The sequence below is a fragment of the Zonotrichia albicollis genome, chromosome 9 (assembly GCF_047830755.1).
Source record: "Zonotrichia albicollis isolate bZonAlb1 chromosome 9, bZonAlb1.hap1, whole genome shotgun sequence".
In the NCBI taxonomy this organism is placed as follows: Eukaryota; Metazoa; Chordata; class Aves; order Passeriformes; family Passerellidae; genus Zonotrichia; species Zonotrichia albicollis.
The window spans coordinates 23,703,642-23,709,641 of NC_133827.1; the positions used below are offsets into that span (position 1 = coordinate 23,703,642).

General features: G+C 53.1%; 3 non-coding genes across 3 annotated transcripts; all 3 read right to left on the reverse strand.

Moving 5' to 3' along the window:
• Positions 1-181: 181 nt before the first annotated feature.
• TRNAQ-CUG (transfer RNA glutamine (anticodon CUG)) lies at positions 182-253 on the reverse strand. Its single transcript has one exon. It is a non-coding gene; the product is annotated as a tRNA-Gln (tRNA).
• Positions 254-1,371: 1,118 nt separating this feature from the next.
• On the reverse strand, positions 1,372-1,443 carry TRNAM-CAU (transfer RNA methionine (anticodon CAU)). Its single transcript has one exon. It is a non-coding gene; the product is annotated as a tRNA-Met (tRNA).
• Positions 1,444-2,219: 776 nt separating this feature from the next.
• On the reverse strand, positions 2,220-2,301 carry TRNAS-AGA (transfer RNA serine (anticodon AGA)). Its single transcript has one exon. It is a non-coding gene; the product is annotated as a tRNA-Ser (tRNA).
• Between the last annotated feature and the right edge of the window lie 3,699 nt (positions 2,302-6,000).

Genomic DNA, 6,000 nt, shown 5'->3' on the forward strand with positions numbered 1-6,000 from the left:
GAGACAGGAGGCAGTGGTCCCAGAGCAGAGTCCTGTACCTGCCCCATTGGGAGTGGATGTTGTGCAGCTCAGGTGCTGTGTGCTGGATGAGAGAAGAGTGCAGAAGTGCAGCAGCAGCAGAGGAGAGGGCTGAGAGTGTGTGCATGCTGAGGGCAAGCATGCTGAGGCAACCAAAAGGCTCAGGTCCCACTGAGATTTGAACTCAGATCACTGGATTCAGAGTCCAGAGTGCTCACCATTACACCATAGGACCTCCTGCCCAGCTCACCTGGGGCCCCTGTGCTCAGCCTGCCTCAGCCTTATGGCCCCACACAAGGCTGCCTGCCTCTCCACTGCTCTGCACATCTCACACCACCTGCAGCCTTCCTGCACGCCCCACACAAACTCACCCATCACACCAACCTTCAGGCCAACAGCACCACAGCTACCTCCAAGCCTGACATGGCCTCTCGTACACGTGCCACGCTTCAAAGCACCCAACATCTTCTCTTCCCCAAGCTGCAACAAGCCCTTTCTCACTCAGGCACACTTACCTGCCCAAGTTACCTTCACGCACCACAAGCCCCCTTGCCTTCTCTTCTCCAGACCAAGCCACTCCAGCTCCTTAAGGACTATGGAGAGGGAAACTTTGCCCCATCTCTACAGAAGCTCAACAAAGACCCTCTGCTGATCTTAGCAAAGGGGCTGGAGCAGCAAGGACAAAGGACAGCTGACACACCAAGGGCAGAGCAATGACTGACCTTCAGCTCCTGTGAGAGACAAGGTCACTCACTGCCTATGCTGCACAGCAACGAGGACAGAACCCTCTCTGGGAACTATTCCCACCCGCAAGGAACTTGACTGTGAGGCATCCCAGGAGGACACAAGTCCAAATGCCTGCTCAAAGCACGGCTGGAGACAAAGCAAGGACAAGGCCACTCAGTGTCTCAGACCCATTGCAACCCCAGCCTGATGCCCAGGTGTGGAGAAGCACAAAGTTCTCCCACTTGGCTGCAGAGTCTCACCACTCTCTGGGAGTCTGTGCAGGATCCAGGGAAGCCCTTGCATTTCTGCATTTGGCTTTTGCCAAGGCTGATCTGGCTGAAAGCCAGTGTATGCCTGCTGGGCTGGAGGTGCCCAGAGACCTGGGCAGCATTCCGGCTCAGGAGAGCATGAGCAGCAGCTCAGCTGCTCTGTGGGAGAAGAACTTGTGGAGGGAAAGGGGCCGTGCTCTCGGGACCAGGAGAGGCGAGGTGCTCTTACACAAGTTTTATCATTTTTACTCAAAGGACGTAGAGGGATGAGGAAGTCTATGGCCAGCATCAGCCAGAAAGCTGGAGCCAAGCAGCGTCAAAGCTGTTGGGCAAGGCAGGCTGAGTGCAAAAAGTGCCTTAGCAGAGGATGGTTTCGATCCATCGACCTCTGGGTTATGGGCCCAGCACGCTCCCGCTGCGCCACTCTGCTCCTCCTCATGCCTGCCTGCCATTGCCCTCAGTGCAGCCTCATGCTGCCCGCCACTGCTGCCCCTCACTGCTGCCCTTCCTCTCTCATCCGCCTCCCCCACCCTCTGAATACACACCCTGACCATTCACCTCCCTTCAGCCTGCTCTATGCACCTCCAGTGCCTGCCCTTGCCCTTCTCACACACCTCCCGCACACACCCCTGCACACTCACTGCCCCTTCCACACCCACCCTGACCCTGCACCTGCTCAACCCACCCTGCACACAGCCTGCAGCCTGCCCATCCATCAGCCCACCTGAAACCCACCAACATCCTCACACCTGCAGCCCTCACCACAAATACACCTGTGCTCCCAGCACGCTGCACCACTGCTCCTGCCCAACACTTCAGATCTCTGATGGCCAATGACTGACATGGGTTGCCTTTTCGACCCATGCAAAATTAATTGCCAGCAAAAAGAACTCTCGTCTTCTGGTTCTGCAAATTCTGCCTTTCCAGCTCAATGCTGCTCATGGTTGCTCTGATGCAAAAGCTCTGAGTTCTGGCCACTTTGTGCCAAGCAGGATTTCAAGCTGAGGATCCTTGCATTTAACACTTGGTGCCACTGGGAGGGGATGAAATGCTCAGTTGCAGTCTGCATTTCCCCTGTCCTTTTCCATTGTAGGGGCTGCAAGTGCAGGAGCCCTGGGGCAGGTGCAGCTGCTTTCCATGGCACCCACCTGTGGGTGCTGCCTGTGCCCCTGGTCAGATGCCCGCAGCCCAAAAGGGGCGCGTGCCCGTAGTTGGCAGGATTCGAACCTGCGCGGGGAAACCCCAATGGATTTCTAGTCCATCGCCTTCACCACTCGGCCACAACTACCTGCTCCAGCCCTGCCCTGCTCATCACCTGCCCTGGGCCAACACACCCACACCCACGCACTGCTGCACAAGGCTCCTCTCAACAAACACTGCTGCACGTGCCTGACAAATCACTCCCAAGCCAGCAGCAAAAAACACTTTGCATATTAAACAAATATCAACAAAAAACTGCCTGGGCAACATTCACTCTCCTACTTACAGGAAACTTAAGGCACAACAAGATAAAACAACCAACAACAAAACCAAACAAAATCCATGTAATCAAAACAGAAATCAACCAACAACTATCGAAAACAAGGTGTTGTGTGTGGTACTGTATCTATGTGTATGAATATCTGTGTGTGTGTGTGACAAAAGACAGTGAGGGCAAGGATATTAAGGAACACAGGCTAAAAGATTGACAGCGCTCACACTTAACAGTATTTTAACTCAACTTATACCTATAACCCAACTAATATGATGCCCTTTAAATTTGACAGAGTAAAAGCACTTCATAGCATTTAACTTCACTTACAACTTCAAAGTTATACTTAGCAACTTAGCAAAAACAACACTAAGCACCATTTAGGTCAGTCTATATCTGGAACTTAACCTCCCTGACAGGCCTAGCATACTTAGATCTCCAAGGTACTTAGACATCCAAGGAAGCAGTATTTCTCCCAGATTTGCCATAGCAAATACATGCAGATGTGCATGCACACAGACATGAAGAGTCGGTACAAGCAACGTACCTGTGAAAAACTCCCCTCAGGGGTCAGTGAAACACTCACTTTGGATGCCTTTGCATCTCCCCAAGGGGGAAGGGTCAGGCCTCAAGGAGTGAGGGTATCAGCCCCGGCCTCGTCCTTCTTGGGCAATCCTCCAAGTACAGCAACCCTGAGAGTTCACTGGCTGTGAGAGCTGTCCCAATCAGGGCCATTGCTGGTCACAGCCTGCTGTGGGCCAGGAGAGCTCAAATGCTCCCATTTTGGGCCACTCTTCATAGGGTTGTTAGAGAGTGGGCTTTAGTCAGATCAGGGTTTCATCCTGGCCACAGTTTGTGTTGGCACTTTCTTTGAAAGTGTGAAACACAAATGTTGTGACATTCAGGAAAGAAAAATATTTTCTAAGACTGGTCATTTTCAAGGGGAATTTTCAATAGTTGCATTTACACACCTAAATACAAAGTGGATGATTGTGTGTGTGTCTGTGTGTGTGTCTCTGTGTGTATGTGAGAGAGAGAATAGATAATGGAATGAATGTTCTCACTGTGAATTTGAAATTAAGTCCATGCTGTGACTGTAGGCCAAGTGACAAAAACTTTTGTATCCTTCTCATTTTGTATCCATATACTTTCCATACTGTACACTTCTCAATGCACAGCCTCCCTATAAAACATTAAACATTTCAAATCAATATTCTATTTCTGCTACATCCAATCAGTCAGTAACAGAGTGAAACTTCCTGTCAAATTCTGTTGAAGCCGCACTGCTGATACCCAGGCATGAAAAGAAGAGCTTTTCTCCTTTCCAGCCCACAATGCTGTACTCACACCATTGACACAACCACACATCACTAATGGAAGAGACAAGACTGATTTTGCTGTGCTTTTGTGAAGAAGCTTTGACAGGAATGACATGTCCCTCAAAATATCTGAAATAATTCTCACAAGAAAAAAATTAGCGCAGGGCTGTGATCTCAGGGTTCCAGACTCAAGCACAGTGACCAATGAGGTTTGGTGCTCTGGTCTAATTTCTGGGAGTTCTTAGTGCAGCTGCTGCTAAGCTCAGGACAGCAGCCAGTGCTCACTCTGGCAGGGCAGGTGGTAGGTGAGGGAGGAGGAGAACAAAGGACCACGACTCTGCAGCAATGCGGCACAAAGGCTTTAATGAGAAGGAGCAAAAGCGGTGGCACAGAACAGAGACCAAAGAAAAACGTGTGGGGGGCCAGGGAGGGCAAGAGATGGGCCCGTCTGCCAAGGAGAACGGGGATGATGCGCCGGCCTCAGCAGATCTGACCGCAGCGGGAGAAAGGCAGGCACAGGCCTGAGCCCCCCAGGCCAAGGGAGCCCCCAGAAGAGATGGGAACCCCCGCGGTGCTGAGGGAGCTGCCCACAGCAGCTGACAGAGAGGATCCCACGGCCGTGCTCTGAGGGAAGGAGCTGAGGATGGGGCCCGGCAGGGTCACCACCACCGGCGAAGGCTCGATGTACACCGTGGAGTCAGCGCAGCGGGCATTGCAGGGCTCAGTGCAGCTGCTGGCAAGGGGCGTTGGGCCACAGGGGCCGCAGGGCCGTGGGGGACAGGGTCTGCAGCAAGACATCTCTCGGTGCGGGAGGCAAAGCTGCAACACAGAGCAGGGAGCCCCACCCTGCCTCAGCATCACTCTGTCTCTCTGTCCCTCAGCTCTCGCCAGGGACACATTTGGTCTCCAACACACACTCTGTGCCTACAGCTCCCACCACCCTCCTGCTGCCCTGCAAGTGGCACGGCACGGGAAGGCCGCCCCACTTCAGCAAGAGGAGCCGGCACAGTGGCTTTAAGGGCCCTGTGGAAAGACTGGTCACAGCCCATCTCCAGAGCACACATGGCCGGGTCAGACAAGGTCCCTGCTAGCACTGGCACATTTTGTTACACCAGGGCAGGTGCAAATTCTGCTGGGCACATCCCCCTGAGGCTGAGCCCCATTGATCCCCTTCTGCTGGAACAAAGCCCCCTCTTCCCAGCTGGCCCCAGCCCCCAGCATGGAAAGGCTGACGGCCCTCCAACACTTCTGTGCCAGGGCCCAGCTGAGGCAGCCCAAGGATCAAGCCGGGCAGCCTCCATGAGAGCAGCTCAGCCCACAGGGAGGGATGGAGCAGGCTCAGGCTTACCTGGTTCCTCGAGGAAAGGCAAGCCAGAGAGCAGGATGCAGAGCCTGCAGCAGAGCAGCCTTTTATGCTGGGTCCCAGAGCCCTGTGGGGCCACAAACATTCCTTGTTAGTGAAACATCCAAACTCCTGGGAGTGGCCACTTGCCAGGCCTCGCTGCTGATCAGGTCCCTGACTCTTTCATCTCAGGCATTTTTCACCAGTTTCACAGCACCAATATTGGAAATTATTAATGTGTGTCCCAGCTTCGCAAGGCTATGTGACTTGGGGGTCCCCAGCCTGTTGATAGGGTGAATTTATATGTAATTTCATAGTGTCTATAAGTTTCTGTCACTTGTTCTACTGGATGGTTAATTGTGCTCCAGTTACAGTTAAATTCAGCCATGAAGTGACGCCTCAGCTCATCTCTCAGGAGCTTTCAGCGCAGACACTCAGGCTCATCCTGAGTGTAATTTCTTCCATGTGTTATCACAGATATACAGAAGACTGAGGGTCAGTTGAGGCACAAAGTCAACACTGCAGAGTCAAATAGTGGGGAAGAGACCCAACTGTGCAGGGTGGGGGCAAAGCTCATGATCAAGGGCAGTCCATGTTGTCCTGAAAGGATGTCCCCTGCAGGCCTGAGTGACAGCCATGGGGAACTTGCTTGCAGTCACAGGCTGTGCCACGGCCTGGTTTTGTGATCAAAGAGATGCTGTGTCCTTCCCTGAGACAGACCCACAGCCACACTGACCTGCTTTACTCAGCGTGCTCATCCCAGGGACAGAGACCTGGCTGGTGCCTTTGGGGAAAGGGCTGAGGGCAGGGAGCCCATGGCTGCTGTTTTCTGGCTCTGGGATGGGGTTTCCCATT